General features: G+C 31.6%; 1 protein-coding gene across 2 annotated transcripts in view; it reads right to left on the bottom strand.

Annotated features, from left to right (window-relative positions):
* Positions 1 to 19,274, bottom strand: part of LOC142221994 (uncharacterized) — a 104,931-nt gene that overhangs the window by 39,978 nt on the left and 45,679 nt on the right. Inside the window, exon 4 of one of the 2 annotated variants that reach the window (XM_075291940.1) lies at positions 2,177 to 2,196. The exons of the other annotated variant lie outside the window; for it this stretch is intronic. The gene's annotated coding sequence lies outside the window, so the exon portion shown is untranslated. The remainder of the gene's footprint in view (positions 1 to 2,176; positions 2,197 to 19,274) is intronic. 2 annotated transcript variants of the gene reach the window in all.

A 19,274-nucleotide genomic window follows, 5' to 3' on the forward strand; every position in this document is an offset into this window, starting at 1 on the left:
TTATTATGAATTGATGCCTTCGCTTGGTTTGGTTTCATCCCGATTCCATTAGTGTTCAATGGTAAAAATTTTCAACACTCGTAATAGGTAAAAAGGGTTGTACCTAATACTACCGCATTCAAATCTCGGCTTGCATAAGGCAAATGTCATACAAATACCCCCGAGGACCTAAATTAATTATGCTGGCTTAAAACGCAGTACTTTTTCTTTAAAAAAATACAATATTTAAATATATTTAAATATCATTCCAAAGCCACAATTTATTCGTAAAAAATAGTTTCCATCAGATTTTCTATATTTTTTCTTTAAAAATATTGTGGTCCACTTAAACAAAGCGAAAGTACTTTCAATGTTTCTTCACCTTAAGTTTTTTTTTGGGAAAAATCTTAAGCACAAAAAATCACTTTAGGAAATAGGCATTGATTTGCCATTAGCTAACTGTCACATGTGACACTCATCACTTTTCTCAAAACAAAAATGTGTCAAAAAATTATCTAGATCACATTTTAAATTGCTCTTCCCAAAACTCTACGCCTCATGCTGATTGAAAAACGTAGTACAGGTCTTCTTTCTATAGCACATTTGACACATGTCCCACCAACTTTTTTTTTAACAAAACGAAAATTTGTTGCTGACAATGAAATGCAATTGACAATGAACTATGATGAGATGATGCTTCATGTATTGGATGACATTGGAACAGATGTGAAAGTAAATTGAATGCATAGGAAAAAAGCATTTTTTACGGACGTATGCTTTGGCTTTAAAATGCTGAACTAAGGAGGCTAGATGACGATTGCGGCTCTCTATATGATTGTGTTTTGGTTTTGCCATTTAATGATGAACATGACATTGTTCAGGGAGAACACGACAAAAAACAAAATACATGGCAACCAACGGTAGTGGCAGTTTTACAGTAAAGGTTGTTGCAATGCATGGATGTTGGTAAATGCATCAAGCAATCATAAATCACTTAACAATTGTAATAACTTTAACAATTGATGACGACTATGATGATGATGGGCTTAACGAATGACAATGGAACTTCAATTGTTGTCTGTACTGTGATTTGCTCTGATTTGTTCGTTCGTTATGTTTATCTTCCTCCTTATTGTTGGTTTACTTTCAATTTTAGTTGTAAAATTTATAGAAAAAAAAAAAACAAACGAAAATTGTGGACAAAAGTGAAATTTGTATATGTAAAGTTAAGGCAAGTTTGTTGCTTAAGTCTTTCGATTTAAGTACTTTTTTATTTCTTTAATTTTTTGTATTTCTTTGACAAATTTCCCTTTTAGAATCGCAAAAGTGTTTCTGGTTGTCACGCTTCTTGTACACACATCAAGGTTATATTCTCTTTATTAACAAGTCTGTATCATAAAACGACTCAGCAGTTTTGTTTCCAATTTGTCTTCATGCGGCATTTTATGATATCTTTATACACTTTTGTACATTAAACAATTTTTGCTACTCATTTTTGTTTTTGTAGTTTTGTTCTGAACTAAATTACTTGATGTTATTGTTGACATTAGAAAAACAAACGTGAGTTGACACTTTCTTTTTCTATACAGACGACATTCTTTTGTTTGAAGTTTCTTTCTCCCTGGACTTGAAATCTAGTTTACCTTGAAACTTTTACCTGTGCGAGTGGCAAAAAAAAAAAAACTCATGACTAGAATTTTATTTAGGCTTAATTCAATTCTATTTCATTTGTATTTTGTCTTCTCGTCCATTTGTCATTCAATTGTGATTTTCTTTTCAAGATTATGTGTCCAATGTCACCATATTAAAATGTCTTTTGATATTGATGTTTTCAGTCACATTTACTTTAAGCTTGCGCGATTTATTTATCGTGTCTAGTGTTGAAAGTTTAATTAAATACAATTAACCAAAAGAGAAATTCATGTTACTCGGGTTCTATACTTCATTCAATGGAAAATGTTGATCAGATTTTATGCACTATCGTTTGTTATTCGATTCATTTCTATTGAGTTTCGTTTGGGGGAAAAACTTTACCAACTTTCCTTAGATATCACGTAAAATGTTTTGGCATTCGATTTCGACTACAGTGCCAGATGTAATTTTTCCTGTGATTAATTATTGGAGGGACAATTTTCCACATACTGATTAATGACTAGCGGTGGAGTATTTTTTCTTTTGTTTTGGGAAACTTTCTTACCTTTGATTCGAATATGTATTCTGAAATGGAAGTAAAAAAGAAATACGTTAAATTGGAATGGCTTAGAGGAAATTAATTATTTTTTTTTTTTTCAATTTTGTTATATTCTTGATAACAAACAAATTTAAATACGATTTTGTTATGTCCGTTAGAACATCTGTCTCTTGAGAAAGCATTAAATTATAGCCAGATTTGTCTTTTTGACAAAATGATAGAATAAAAATCTATATGACCAATATTAGTTTAAACGGTCATAGTGCACGAATTATAATTTTTGTACCCTTCATCATAGAATTGGGGGTATATTAACTTTGTCATTCCGTTTGTAACACATCGAAATATTGCTCTAAGACCCCAGAAAGTATATATATTCTGGGTCGTGGTGAAATTCTGAGTCGATCTAAGCATGTCCGTCCGTCTGTCTGTTGAAATCACGATAACTTCCGAACGAAACAAGCTATCGACTTGAAACTTGGCACAAGTAGTTTTTATTGATGTAGGCCAGACGGTATTACAAATGGGCCATATCGGTCCACTTTTACGTATAGCCACCATATAAAGGGACCCTCAGATTTGGCTTGCGGAGCCTCTAAGAGAAGCAAATTTCATCCGATTCGGTTCAAATTTGGTACATGGTGTTGGTATATGGTATCTAACAACCGTGCAGAAATTGTTCCACATCGGTTCATAATTATATATAGCCCCCATATAAACCGATCCCCAGATTTGGCTTGCGGAGCCTCTAAGAGAAGCAAATTTCATCCGATTCGGTTGAAATTTGGTATATGGTTTTGGTATATGGTCTCTAATAACCATGCAAAAATTGGTCCATATCGGTCCATAATTATATATAGCCCCCATATAAACCGTTCTCCAGATTTGACCTCCGGAGCCTCTTGGAGGAGCAAAATTCACCCGATCCGGTTCAAATGTGCAACGTGGTGTTAGTATATGGTCTCTAACATCCATGCAAAAATTGATCCACATAGGTTCACAATTATATATAGCCCCCATATAAACCGATCCCCAGATTTGACCTGCGGATCCTCTAAGAGAAGCCTATTTCATCCGATCCGGTTGAAATTTAGAACATAGTGTTAGTATATTGTCTCTAACAACCGTGACGGAATTGGTCCATATCGGTGCATAATTATATATAGCCCCCATATAAACCATTCTCCACATTTGACCTCCGGAGCCTCTTGGAGGAGCAAAATTCATCTGATCCGGTTCAATTCGATTGTGGATGGCAGTGTTTAGAGGAAATTTCTACACAATGGGAGGGTACATAAACTTCGACCTGGCCGAACTTACGGTCTTATATACTTGTTTCAATTAATTAATTGGAAAAATATTAAGATTATAATTGAATTTATTTATTCAAATCACACAAATTAAGTTTTTTTTTAAGTAGCCTCAGGTATTTAAAAAAATCGCATGTGTCAATCCTGCACAAAATTGTGAATATGACAAACTCATGCACGATTTACATGAACGAGACCCTCAAGGAAGCCACCGTGGTGCAATGGTTAACATGCCCGCCTTGCATACACAAGGACGTGAGTTCGATTCCTGCTTCGACCGAACACCAAAAAGTTTTTCAGCGGAGGATTATCCCACCTCAGTAATGCTGGAGACATTTCGGAGGGTTTCAAAGCTTCTCTAAGTTCACTGCAATGTGGAACGCCGTTCGGACTCGGCTATAAAAAGGAGGTCCCTTGTCATTGAGCTTTATCATGGAATCGGGCAGCACTCAGTGATAAGAGAGAATTTCACCAATGTAGTATCACAATGGACTGAATATGTTAGTCTAAGTGAGCATAATACGTCGGGCTGCCACCTAACCTAACCTGTGCACGAGACCCAAAAAAGTGAAGTCGCACATGGAAAGGTTAAGACTAACGTTTTCTGGGATTCCCAAATATTATGCATATAGACTACCTAGAGTAGGATCGCAGGACTGTACTATAATACATTATAAGGTGAAATCAATACTCGAGGCAACTTTACAAATAAAATAAATCTTTTTGGTCTAAAATTTCGTTTCGGAGAAAATAAATATATTTTTGTCTTTAATGTCTTTATTCCGGAAGTAGTGCGAACTTGGATCATCTCCAATGAATTTTACATGGGCTTGTCATAGGTCGGAAGTACTCCATTTTTGGATCCTTTGTAAGTTGTGCCTTGGATGAAGTAATTTAAGAAAACATTTTTTTTTCAAATTCACTTTTTATCTTTATCTCTTTTGTTACACTTCTATTTTCTTATTATCTAATTTTTCACTTCTTCACTTCTACTGTGGGTTGATCCTGGGTTTGTTGACACCATAACAAAACGCCTTAGCACACTCAGCCACCAACGCCCTTGAACACGATGTATCAAAACGTCTATTCAATGTCCGTGATATGAACCTAATGTGACACCACTGCATGAAATTCTAACTACTCCCTGAGATGTTCTTTATTATTATGAATGAAAAAATAAAGAACGCTGGTTCAAATCTCACAAGCGGCAATTTTTTTTTTATTAAAAATTTTTCTAAAAAATTATTTCTTTATGTTATACATAGTTTTTACTTTTTTTTTTCATCATGTATATTTGGATAAATATATTTTTTCCATTAAAAATCAATAAAAAAAAAATTAAAAATTATTGTAATTTGCAAAATCTTCTTAAAAGAACTTCAACGGATGTGAAAAGTCAACGGCACAGGTTAAATTTTTTATTATTTTTTTTTTTACTTTTTTATGCGAAAATTTAAATTTTTGCGAAATTTAACTGTCAAAAACTTACATTTTCACTTAAATCGGCCTAATTCTGAACTTTCTAAGACTTGTCCCAAAGTACTGCATCAGAAGTGGAAACAAATCGATAGGGGATCCCGGGATGTGCTGTTAAAGAAATGTTTGTGGACTTTTCCAAAGGACTGCATTAGAAGGGGAAAAACCTATATTCTCTGTAGGGCAGTGCTTTAATGTTTATTATAGCATTTAAAATTGTAATAATAAATAAATAAACATTTTTATGTTTTTCCATTCAGTTATTTTAGGCTAACTTAGGCTATTTAATCCATTGTGATGCCACAGTGGTAAAATGCTCATATAAACGTTTTAATAACATACTTATATTAAAACGTTTATATTCCTACGCCACTAAATAGTAATTAAACAATATTTCCTATTAATTATCTATCATTTATATGCAAAATTATATAATTTCGTCACACCATCCACTATTTTGAAAAGTCTATACAGTTTTCTTGACAATAACAATTTAGAACAATTACATAAAGTGTTCATCCTTATATAAATACAATATAATTAAATAAAAATATATATGCGAGTACATACATAAATAAATTCTTAACTGAATCGACTTAGTTACCAAACAAAATTATATGAGGAACAAGTCTTTCATCACTTTGCTCTCTGGTATGGTAAAGAAAGTTCTATTTTTGCCTTAATTTATGCATAAGCATGCATAAGAAATGGTGAAACTATTTCAAGGAGATATGCCGAGATGAAGAACAACAACAACAAACAAACAAACAAACAAAATATATGCAACAGCCTGTAATAACAATACCAAATGATCGTGGAAAGCTCACATAATACACCGGCTACAACACTACCAACACCGACCGACAGATAATAGAAGACCCAATTCCAATGCCACCGTTTGTTGGTCGCATTTGAAAGAAAGAAAGGAGTTGAAGTTGCAACATAACTGTATAAAATAATAAAACTCAAACGGACCACTCACTACAACACTTCAGTCATGATGGGTTGGAGCAACAAGACAATCAATATTAAGATGAGAAGGATGAGGACAATACATTCAACTTCATCGTCATCGTCATTCAATTCAACCACCTTCAATACCAATACACTGAGAGATAAGAAAGTTTTATTTCAGGAACATACCTTCAACTACCTATACACATTCATATACACTTGTGAAGTGATATTTTTTGAAGGAATAAATGTTTAAAATTATTATAATTTTGTTCAAAATAGATAAAGGAAACCATTATTTTATTCCTCTCTGATTTTTATAACATTGATCTGCCAAAAAATGTGCCTACCAAAAATATTGATTTTAGACCCCATAAAATATATACCGATCGGCTCAGAATCCTCTCCTGAGTCGATCTAGCGCTTGGTGTCCGTCCGTCCATCCGTCTGTCCACGTATTTGTTGTTCACGGTTGCATTTATTAACCGATTTTGATTAAATTTGGTACAGGGAGTTTTTTTGGGTACAAGGAGGAACGCTATTGAATTTGGAAGAAATCGGATCAAATTTAGATATAGCTCCAGATTTTGATAAATTTGGCCATAAACCCGTTATTTATCAATCGATCTTACTCAAATTTGGCTTACTCTAATCTTCTATAGTACTGACCATATGCGCAAAATATCATCCAAATCGGTTGAGAGTTAGATATAGCTCCCATATATATATATAGCGCCCGATTTTGAAAAATTCTCCCCCCTATAACCTTATTTTTGACCATAGTGGCATAATTTATTAACCGATCCTACTCACACTTAGCACAAGGTAGTTTCCTGTAATATAAACCAAACCTGCAAAGTTTAATCCAAATTGGCTCAGTTTTAGATATAGCTCCCATATATATGTATCACCCGTTTTTCAAAAATGTAACTTTATTTCTGATCATAATTATCCTATTAATAACCAATCTTACTTAAATTTAGCACACGGTAACCTTCTGTTATATCAACCAATTCTGGATTTCATCCATATCGGCTCAGATTTAGATATAGTTCCAATATATATGCATCGCTCGATTTTCCCAAATTTGGCCATAATAATCTTATTTATTAACCAATGTTATTCAAAATTCAAATTTTGAAATATTAGCCGAACGCATTTAGACTTATATGTAACTCTTACATAAATATATTTCCCGAGTTTCACAAATTTGAATTTATTACCCACACTACTTGAGCGATTTCCTCTTTTTTAATAATGGACTCAATATTAGTTGCATACTAACTCTGTAGGTTCAGAATCAACTATAGCTCCTTACATCAGAAATTTTTGTTCAGATTGTGATAAAACTCCCATAACCATTAATGTTCTTAAATATGGAAATGCGGTTTATCTCCCAAACCTATACCATTGATACCCGACAAACAATGTTTACTAAATCAGTAGGGGTGATTTAGGGTATCATATAGTCGGCCCCGCCCGACTTTCTAATTTAATTAATTGTTTTTTTTTTTAATATTCATTTTTCTATAGGAATCTTAGTCAAATTTTATCTTCTATAGCAAATTTTGTCAAAATCTCATTCCTATTGGGAAATTTCTCAAAACTTCATTACTATATGAAATCCTTTGTCAAAATTTTATTTCTATGGGAAATTTTTTTAAAATTTCATGTTTTCAGAAATTTTGTCAAAATTTCATTTCTTTAGTAAATTTTGTCAAAATTTCTTTTCTATAGGAAATTTTGTCAAAAATTCATTACTATAGGACATTTTGTCAAAATTGCATTATTATAGGAAATTTTATAAAAATTTCATTTCTATACGAAATTTTGTTAATATTTCATTTCTATAGGAAATTTTGTCAAAAATTCATTTGTTTAAGAAATTTTGTCAAAATTTCATTTTTATAGGGAATTTTGTCAAAATTTCATTTCTATAGGAAATTTTGTCTATAAAACAAAGAGAATTTTGTCAAAATTTATTTCTATAGGAAAATTTCTCAAAACTTTATTCCTATAGGAAATTTTCTCAAAATTTCATTCCTACACGAAATTATGTAAAAATTTCAATTCTTCAGGAAATTTTCGTCAAAATTTAATTTCTATCGGAAGTTTTGTCATAACATCATTTCTATAGCAAATTTTGTCAAAATTTCTATAAAAAATGTATCCATATTTTCTATAGCAAATTTTGTCAAAATTTCGTTTCTATAAATATCAAAATTTCGTTTTCAATAGGAAATTTTGTTAATATTTCATTTCTATAGGAAATGTTGTCAAAAATTCATTTGTTTAAGAAATTTTGTCAAAATTTCATTTTTATACGGAATTTTGTCAAAATTTCATTTCTATAGGAAATTTTGTCTATAAAACAAAGAGAATTTTGTCAAAATTTATTTCTATAGGAAAATTTCTCAAAATTTTATTCATATAGGAAATTTTCTCAAAATTTCATTCCTACACGAAATTATGCAAAAATTTCAATTCTTCAGGAAATTTTCGTCAAAATTTAATTTCTATCGGAAGTTTTGTCATAATATCATTTCTATAGCAAATTTTGCCAAAATTTTTATAAAAAAATGTATCCATATTTTCTATAGCAAATTTTGTCAAAATTTCGTTTCTATAAATATCAAAATTTCGCTTTCAATGGAAAATTTAATTAATATTTCATTTCTATAGGAAATGTTGTCAAAAATTCATTTGTTTAAGAAATTTTGTCAAAATTTCATTTTTATAGGGAATTTTGTCAAAATTTCATTTCTATAGGAAATTTTGTCTATAAAACAAAGAAAATTTTGTCAAAATTTATTTCTATAGGAAAATTTCACAAAATGTTATTCCTATAGGAAATTTTCTCAAAATTTCATTCCTACACGAAATTATGTAAAAATTTCAATTCTTCAGGAAATTTTCGTCAAAATTTAATTTCTATCGGAAGTTTTGTCATAACATCATTTCTATAGCAAATTTTGTCAAAATTCCTATAAAAAAATGTATCCATTTTTTTTTTCTAAACGAAACTTTGTTAAAATTTGGAAAAATTTTATTTGTAGGGGAAATTTTGCCAAAATTTCATTTCTATAGGAAATTTTATCAAAATATAATTTTTATAAGAAAATTTGTTAAAATTTTATTTCTATATTCTTTTTTCTTTTTCTTTTTTTTTTGTTAAAATTTCATTTCTATCGGAAGTTTCCCATTAGGAATATAAATATTCCCATTTTCCTAAGTGTAACAATTTCGAAAAACTTTGATCACTGTTGACACCAAGAAATTAAAAAGAAAACAACAACAATCCACAATATTCCTGACACAAGATTGGCAAAACTACAACCGAAAGCCAACTTTAAAGATATGTGGACAAAACATGTTATAATTGTTGTTTATAAATTTTGAGCAAACAGAAACTGTCTTTCACTTTAAAAGAACCAATATCATTGTCCACAAAAGAGACATCAGAGGAGGACCTAAATCATTAAATGAGAAATGTACAACAGAACAGAGAAAAGATGAATACAAAATTAATCTAATAATACACATGATGTAAGAATGTGGTTTTCCTCGAACATGTTAACAGGTATTGTGGAGCAATACACCAACAATTGCCATCAAACTACAACATCATCAGGAGTTACAAAAACACTATTGAAACCATTTCTCTTAACTGTTGCAACAGTTTTGGTCTAACATTTGCTAATAATTGACTATGTTCGTGTATGCTTAAACATGGTGGAATTGGTCAATGTTGTGGTGAGCTTTCTTTGCCAGTCCTTCTTACCTCTTGTTACTTCTATAAATCGAAACTTCCTTCTTTATATTTTACTCCTTCTCGTATCAGTGATTAGTTTGAGTTTCTTTGACTAGCAATGATTGTTCAGTTTATCGTTTTTAAACATTGTTTAAACAAACGTGAAACAATGGGTGAAATGGGAAATTTTGGAGAATATTTTTTGATATTCTAAAAAATAGGTTACAAATTTTATATCGGGGAATCTAATCAGCAATAAAGTTGGAAGTTCTTTCAAAAGCACAACTTTAAAAGCACTTCCAGAAGATGCATTCCCAATGATGTTCTTTATTTTAACTACCCAGGAAGTTCTTTTAATTAAATTTTTTAGAACTTGGGTTTTTCATACTTTTGATGGATAATTCTAACTTTTTTGTTTCAAATAGGTTAAAAATAGAGTACGAATTCATAAAATGGTACAAATCATTTAAATTTTGTCGAAAAAATGCTAAATCCAATCTAAAAAAATTTTGAATTTTTGAAAATATTTGAGGTCAAACGTTTTCGACAAGCGTTAGAATCCATTTAAAATTATAAAAAAATTATAAAAAATATTTATTTCACAAAATATCACAGAATTTTTTAATTTACATCCAAAACATTGAATTCGGATCACACCTAAAGAAGTGATGCAAATTCAGTGCAACGGCTGTTGAAATGGAGGACTGCCGTTCTATGACAAGCCCATGTTAAATTCATCGCTTCTGCGTCAATTTTGCACCACTTCCGGATCCAAAAGGAACATTTTCATTACTTTCTTGGCGACTCTTTTTTTGCTGGGTAGATCTTAAACTTGGCCCCTTTGGATATCACCAGATATACTCACATATGGTGAGATAGAATTATATATAAATGTATATGTTTTCATACATGACCAGATTTAACATCTGATTCAATTATATATAGGGACAGATATAATTATATATAAGACATTAAATGTAGGCCAATATTAAAATTTGATCAAATCTATCTATTTTCCCAACCTACTCATATCTAGTTGTATCAACTTAGATCTATCAATTTTGACTCGGGATGTCACTTTATCTGTATATGTGTATTTATAAATTTTATATGATTTGAAGATCTCTTGAAAATATGAACCACTAATAAAAAAAATAAAAAACAGATACGAGTGTTTTTTTTATTAAATATGTATCTTCTTGAGCTTCAAAAACAATTTATTTTTTTGTTCTATATAAACCACAACAAATTTGAGATATTATCTAAAAATCTACTCTTTCAAGACATTTCAATTATAGAAATATATTTATACTATGCACAAATTACTATTTCCCTCCACTGTATTTTCATTGTAACATTCGATGGTCATGGATTCAATGAATTTCATTGCATTGTGTTACGGCGGCCAGTGTAAAGAAGTCGGTGAAAAATAACTGGGCTATTAACCTATATTTACAGTCTTTGAATGTTCCTCTTTATGGAAGCTATGTTCCTTTTAAGCTCGCTCAAAATAAAATAGAAAGAAATCGATGATTTTCCTTATACATTGGAGGCCATCTTTAAACGAACATACACTAAATTGCCTGTCATATGGTGCAGGGTGTTTGGGGGCTGTTGGCAGTTTCGCTGGTTGATTGTGAATTTGTGAAAACTGAGCAGCACAACACTTGTTACTTCCACCAACACAACTATCGCAATCTAGCGGGCATCTTTAGTTTATGACCAAGTTTTAGTGAAGAATTGAGTTCTTCACATAGCCCTCTTCATCGCATTTTTCCTGAAAATTCATACAACACCTTCACTGGCAGAACATTTGGTTGAGCTTCACATATGGCTGTAACATTTTTACACACATACATCATTGGTGTTTCTTGTTTGGATATGCAAACGTATCTAGCATTGGTAATGTGGTTTGGTTTTTTTATTTTTTTTTTTTTTCAATATTCATTCATTGATATGTCTCGTGTGAGGAGAAATTCATTGGCAATTTTTTGTCTCGCTTTTTGGTTAAGACCTAGTCTTACTTTATATGGCAGTTTTTTTTGTAAGCAGATGTTTGTACACCTTCCCTATATAATACAAGACAGTAAGTTGGTTAGTGGTGGTAAAAGAAATGTAGACATGCGTCTGTTTTTTTCCTAGTGTCATAAATGTCAAGTATTAACAAAATTTTTTTAATAAATCACTAAATATAGAAATGAGAAAATTTGCCAATATTCACTTTTTACAAATAATAACAAGTAGCATTTTAAATGCTTTGAGACCTGACCTTTATCTTGAAGTTTTATTTTCCGATAATATTTTCAGATTAGTCGATTTGTGTATTGCCTGCTGGTTAGAAAGTTTCTCCATCCTAGGGATATAAAAGACTAAATCGACTTTAAAACGGAAAGTGGAATGCGATATAGATCTCTTTATATTGAAGACACAGTTAGAAACAAATTATTTGTTATGTTTACAAGTTGAACCGTTAATCATATAATCAACGTTTTACCCTAAAATCGAAAAGTCGATATTGAGGAAAAGGGAATGTGACTAAAATCTTTTCGTATTGGCTATTCATAAAAATCGAAATAGCGCGACTACAAAAATCAATCAATTCCAATAATCGGAAATGATGAAAGTCTAGCTTTATATAATTTAAAATGGAAATATAACAGAATCTGAGGAAAGTTCTACTAAAGACTGTCATCCACAATCGAATTACTTGGTTTAGGGTAACAATTACCAGTAGAAAATCTTATTAAACCTTCTTAACATTGTCTTCTAAATTATATGTTAGTCCATATTGATACTTGGTTAGATAAAAAAGGCCGAATAAATACCTATATAAACTTCTTTAGTTCTTGATCGTTTTATACAGAGGAGTCTAAATATAATTACGAACCGATATGAACCAATTTTCACATGGTAATTAGAGGGATAAATTTCAACCGGATCAGTTGAAATTTGTTCCCTCATGAGGCCTCCGAAATTAAATCTTGGAGGTTCAGTTGGGCGTTAACATCACGTATCAAATTTTAAGGGGATCGGATGAAATTTGCTCTTCCAATATGCTCTGTGAAAAAAATCTGGAGATCAGTTTATATGAAGACTATATATATTTTTCCAAATTTCAAACAGTTCGAATGAAATTTATTCTTCCAAGAAGTTCCGTAGGTAAGATCTTGGGATCTATTTATATTGGGGCTATATATAATTATAGACCGATATGGACCAATTTTTGCATGGTTGTTAAACACGTGATTGTTAACATCACGTACACAGTTTCAACCGGACCGGATGATATTTACTTCTCCGAGAGAATATCAAATTTGGGGATCTATTTATATTGGGGCTATACATAAACGTGTTTAGATATGGCCCATCTGCAAACCATCCTACATCAATAACAATTACCTGTACCAAGTATCAGGTCGATAGCATATTTCGTTCGGAAGTTAGGGTGATTGCAACGGACCGACATCTATAGATCGACTACTGAGACCTGAGACCAATATTTGTATACAAACAGAATGAAAAAATCAGTGTACCTCAATGGCGGAGTGTATAAAAAATTACTTGCTCAAATGTATAAAAAAATTGGAATCGGATGTCGAAATTGTCATATTTTGAAAAGATCAATTTTTGATCTTAATTACAATCCTCGGTTATATAGTCATTTCATTTCTTTGACCAATGGCCAGCTATAAATAAGTGATTTCACCTACTTACTTTATGTTGTCTATATAGTTGTCTTACCAAAACAAAGATAGTTCGTATTTGTATTACCTGCAAATAAAAGAAGAAAAAATTAGCATTTGTATCCAAATAAAATCAGTTTTAAAAGGCTTTCATCTTATGTTAAAATTCCTCCTTATATAAAAAATAATTAAATAATAGTAAAAGACGATAAAACCAATAGATAATGAAAACATTGACAACAATAGTAGACACCTAACTGTATATGAATTCAACTTTTACATAATAATCTTCAGGGATATTTGGGTATGAGAAAAACTGTGTAAAGCCGCCAATTGGATCCGAAAGTTGAGCAAAATCGGAAAAGTAGCAATGCATTTTATATGGGCTTGTTACAAGAGAGAAGTTCACCAATGTGGTATCACAATGGACTGAATAGTCTAAGTGAGCCCGATACATTGGGCTGCCACCTAACCTAACCTACAAGCTGGAATAAAATCAAATTATGTACAAAGATAATTTGTGTTCGAAAGTATCTTCCCTTAGAATATCAAAAAATCATCTTAATATAATCGACTTATTAAATTGGAAGAGAGTAAAAACAAACCATACCGATGAAAAATAGTCAATCAAAATAAAAAATTGTGAAAAATAAGAAATTCTATGTTTACATTGCAGACTAAGGCTATATTAGATTTTCCTACTTTTATGCTATTAAAACAAACGCAAAATTATAACGTTTAAATATAGTCAATCAAAATTTAAAAAAAGGAGAAAAATATGAAAATGGTTGTTTACATTGCAGCCTAAGGCTAAGTTATAATTTCCTATTTGTATTTTTTTTTGCTGCAATAACTTTATATTAAAAAAACGCAAAACTAGAACAACATGCAACTTTGTCTATGGATGTTCTCTTTATGTTTGCAATTTTCACTGGCTACTTTGTACATCTATTCCACGGCGGCATTTTCATTCATTTTCTTGCATTTTGACATAATTTAAAATGTGCTAAGTTTAAGACATCTTTATTTATTATAATTCTAATTTTTTCTTTCCATTCTATTTCAAAGACCTGATTCTTGTGGCCTCTTTTATATGGGTTATGACTATGCATAAATGATGCCATCCTAAGATATATGTGTGTTAATGTAATTATTATTATTATTATACTTTTATCATGTATTTCTTATTTATTCTCATCCTAAGAATTAAAGAGACTCGAACAGTATATGGATGTATATTAGTTGGCACGAAAATCTATGATCTTCTTTTGAAGGCTTGTTATACTCTTTCCTTAGTCGGTGAAAATTTATGCTGAATATAATTAAGACCAATTTTATACAATTTATGACTTTAACGCGCGATTGTCTAACATTGTGAGTGAAGTATATGCTTATACAGCAGTGATGGTTATTTGTGCTTAAATAGAAATATGTAAAATTTATCTTAAATAATGTACATTGCAAGCACCTAATGAATTTGCAAAAAAACATTAGGATTGTGTGAAATTGATGCATGTTCTACAAAGATTACCAGTGATGAGAATTATGTCAGTATTTATAAAAAAATGTATATATTATGCAGGGTAATGAAAGAGAAGAGAATAGTGTATTTATTCTATTGAGGAAAAAATAAAAGCTATCAAATGCCGGGTCTAAACGAATATACTATACTCTAAACAATTATTGAGACCGTAATATAAGAATATATAAAGTTTGAAAGGAGGAGCTAAATATTAGGCTTATTCGCCCTGAATAGCCGTTTTAGCTATATTCATTTTTTTATTCTGGAGAATATTCCCTAACATATTATCCTGTTTGTTTTCAAATCGAATAGTAAGGTTCTACTACTACTACTACTGCCACTAGTTTCCTGAAGATAAAAATATCAGTAAGATATTCATATTCTGTAAAGATGTACCCACAGAATGAGTTTGCACTAAAGTCATGAATTAAAATCAAAGTACAAAAGCTCACCGATGCACATGAGCAAAGGAGTTGCTTCGCTTGCACGAAAGTGGCCAGTTACCAAATTAGTTTTTCACGGATGATCGGGTTTACTTGCCAAAGAGGTCAGCTCAAAATTAGCACCTTCGGTTGGCCTCAAACGATGGTAACGGTGTGGGCCGCCACAATGGCCATTGGTCGCTATTCGCTCGTATTCATCGCGTGTGGGGTTAAAATAATGCCGTATATTTTCGAGAAAATTGTTAAAGACATTATTGATGCCTGGGAAAACTTTCGGCCGCAGACCATGGACGTTCAAACCAAGCATCAACTAAGAATGGATTAAAAAGGAGGTCCCTCGCTTCATGTAAACCTCATAATGGTCATCAAAATTTCCGGAGCTCAATCCGTGGGATATTTGTGCCTGAGGCAATTTCGAGATTAAGGTTGACACGACGCTTCGCCAGAAACGGCTCAAAATATCACAGAACCACTTTCGTACAACTTCTGATGGTTGTGTTGGCCGTTTCAAGACCATAATTTGTTTGAAAGATAACCAATTCTATCAAATTTCAAGTGATTCTAATATCTAGTGCTGTTTCCTACATTTTTTATTTTTGAACAAAAAAATTTTAGCGTTTTAGTTTGTTGCATTCGGTATCAGTCACCCTGTCGATACCAGTGACTACAAGATGAAGGGGGAAAATTATGACACAACTGTACTATGCTGAATTATTTGATGCATAATACTACCCCACATGGCGAAGAAGGAAGTTATGATAACAAAAACATCTCGCATCACCAGCCTAACACAGTCAAAGTTGGCTTTGAATTTTCGACTCCGGCCGGCTTCTCTTTATTTACAAACTTAAAGAGTTCCCACAGTGGGCACAAATATTAGTCAAATGAGGATCTGAATGTTGGCGTGAAAATATTTCTTTTTCATTAAGGAGGGAGTCACCGTGGTGCAATGGTTAGCATGCCCGCCTTGCATACACAAGGTCGTGGGTTCGATTTCTGCTTCGACCGAACACCAAAAAGTTTTTCAGCGGTAGATTATCCCACCTCAGTAATGCTGGTGACATTTCTGAGGGTTTCAAAGCTTCTCTAAGTGGTTTCACTGCAATGTGGAACGCCGTTCGGACTCGGCTATAAAAAGGAGGACCCTTGTCATTGAGCTTAACATGGAATCGGGCAGTAATCAGTGATAAGAGAGAAGTTCACCTATGTGTTATCACAATGGACTGAATAGTCTAAGTGAGCCTTATACATCGGGCTGCCACCTAACCTAACCTAACCTAACCTAACTAACCTTTATTAAATGAGGCCATTTTTAAAACTTAAATGCATGGTTTACAAAATTTTTGTTTTTTTCTGTAGACTTAGACTTATTGGACTATCCTCGTAATACTGAAACTATATTTCTAATTTCTAATGCTTCTTTCAGCAATATTCGTAAAAAAAATCCCAATATTACCTCGAGTGAGACTGACATATATATTTTGATCATTTAATGAGTCTGGTGGGTAGGCAATCATGTCTGAAGTTTGGAAAACATTGGGTAAGAAACTATGCTACTGTTGTCGTATTTTTGAAGAGTGAGTCACATGGACATTTTATCTGAATCTGAAGAGATACTTTAGAGGAATTTAATGGATTTTGTGAGAAACTTTTTAAATCTAATATAATCTTTTGGTGTTTAAATCATGTCGTTAAATCTTATATAAAAACTTATATATTGCTTATGGACTATATTTCATATATATGGTAAGAATGTCTATTTGTGGACCAAACAGTTGAGGAACAAACGGACCAGCAGGGTAAGATCTGCAAAATCTTTTCATAACAAGGACCTGCAAAAATTACTTTTGCGAGAAATATGTCCTGATACGGAACATTTCCTATACCCAAGCCATGTACATTCTACATTCATGTAGAAGCAATGGAAACAGAAATTTCTTCCTACATTTGTTTTTCCACAACTCGTTTCACCACGTGAAGTTACTATAAAGAATTTCACATGAACAATATATTGCACTCCTAGTGAAGTATTTATTTTCCAATTATCAAGAGAATAGATGCATTGATTTATAGCTAAGTAAGAAGTCATGTTAAATTCAATCATTGTCTATTAATGTATGAACTTCTTCAGTAATTAATAGCATTTAACTAACAAGTATTTAATATACAATACTCTGAGCATATCATGTACAACAGAGTTTATACCAGATGTATGGCCAATTAGAAATGGGATGTTGCATATCGAAACAGGTTTTATGATTTCAATTGATTGACAGCAGACATTTATTGTGGTAATTAACACCGATTTAACAAATAGTAAAAGTGATGAGAACTGTTCAAGGTTTCAAACAAGAACAATTTCCCATGGTAAATATTTTTTAGAGGCATATCAAAAAGGAGGAAAATTCCAGTTTATGTACCTTCTTAAAAATATATTTAAAAAATATTAAGAAAAATATGACAATTGAATCAAATTGTTGTTTCTATAATAATTGAGAAATAAATGAGATCCTATTACAGAATGTAATTCAACACTAAATAATCGAATAAAAAAACTGACGAATTCAGAATTAGGAGTTGACATGTTTGGGAAGTAACCGTTTTTTCGTTCATAGTGGGAGCCACTGCTTGCAGTGGTTGGTGTACCTGTCTTGCATATAAAGGATAGTTGGTGCGAACGACATTTCTGAGTGTTTCAAAGCTTCTCTAAGAGGTTTCACTGTAATTTGGAACGTTTAGAAAATGAGGTAACCATAGAACGCCACAGTGCTCTTTGATAAAAGAAAAGTTCACCACCTGTGGGTGGTATCACAATGGAGCGAATAGTTTAAATTAGCTTAAAATATCGGGCTGCTATTATAACCTAACCTTGAACTGCGTGAACATTGGTCTATCATACAACGGGGTTCCTATTCTCAAAATCTCCTTCCAGGCACTTTCCGTCTGTTTGTTAATATACAATATTTGTTATATGCTAGTCTATCCGTCGTCGGCCTGTCAACATAGATAATGGTTGTAATTTTTCTCCACTCTTCATGACTTTTTATGCGGTTAAGCCATTAAAATTCACTCTATGCAAAAATACATATGGCCTCTCCTTGTCTATTTCTAAAACAATACTGGTTAACCTCTTAATATGTCTTCCGACTGCTCTTTGCAATTTAGCAATTTGTGGCGTAATCCATTGAAAACACCAACATTTGAATTAAAGAAGCCTAAAACTTTCTTTGCGATGATGATTCAAAAAAAAAGCTAATTGAATTTTAACTCTACATCATTTCATTTATATTTCGGCAATTAAAAATACATTACAATTCTGGCTAGATATGTAATAGTTTGAGCAAGTTTTCCACTTTTCTGTCTTTATAAATGAAACATTTAATCATTCATAATATTTTCACTTTTGTGATATTATAGCTGTCGTCTCCTAACCATGTTAGAGTTTGAAAACGTCAATTATTTGTAGATTTCCTTTTAAAGCCACCAAATAATGATTGTAATCTATTACAATTCATTTGAATATCAGTCATTATTTAACCTAAAAAGAGCATTTAGTTATTTAAAGATAGAATTCGTATATTGATATACAAAAAATATAGCTGCAAGGCATTTGTTATCCGATAAAGAAATGTACAATGAAAATCTAGTTAACACTTTCCTTAAAAAAAAAAAAAAACCGACAACAATCTTTAACACAATCGTGATCAAATGCTGGAGACAAACACAGAAAATAAAAACAATCAAGGTGAAATTTTTAGCCGCCAGAAAATATAAATAAAAAAGAGATAAAAACAATTGAAATATTTTCTTGTACTATTGCAACAAGAAAACAGCTGGTGTAAAGGAAATTGCGGATTTTTTGCATTTATTCGTGTTTAATGTGGAAGCTTAGAAGGTGTTGCAAAAACAAAAAGGAAATAGAGGCTTATGAATATAAATTATATTTTTATTATGTGTGTAATGCT

The sequence above is a fragment of the Haematobia irritans genome, chromosome 1, assembly GCF_050003625.1.
Source record: "Haematobia irritans isolate KBUSLIRL chromosome 1, ASM5000362v1, whole genome shotgun sequence".
NCBI lineage: Eukaryota > Metazoa > Arthropoda > Insecta > Diptera > Muscidae > Haematobia > Haematobia irritans.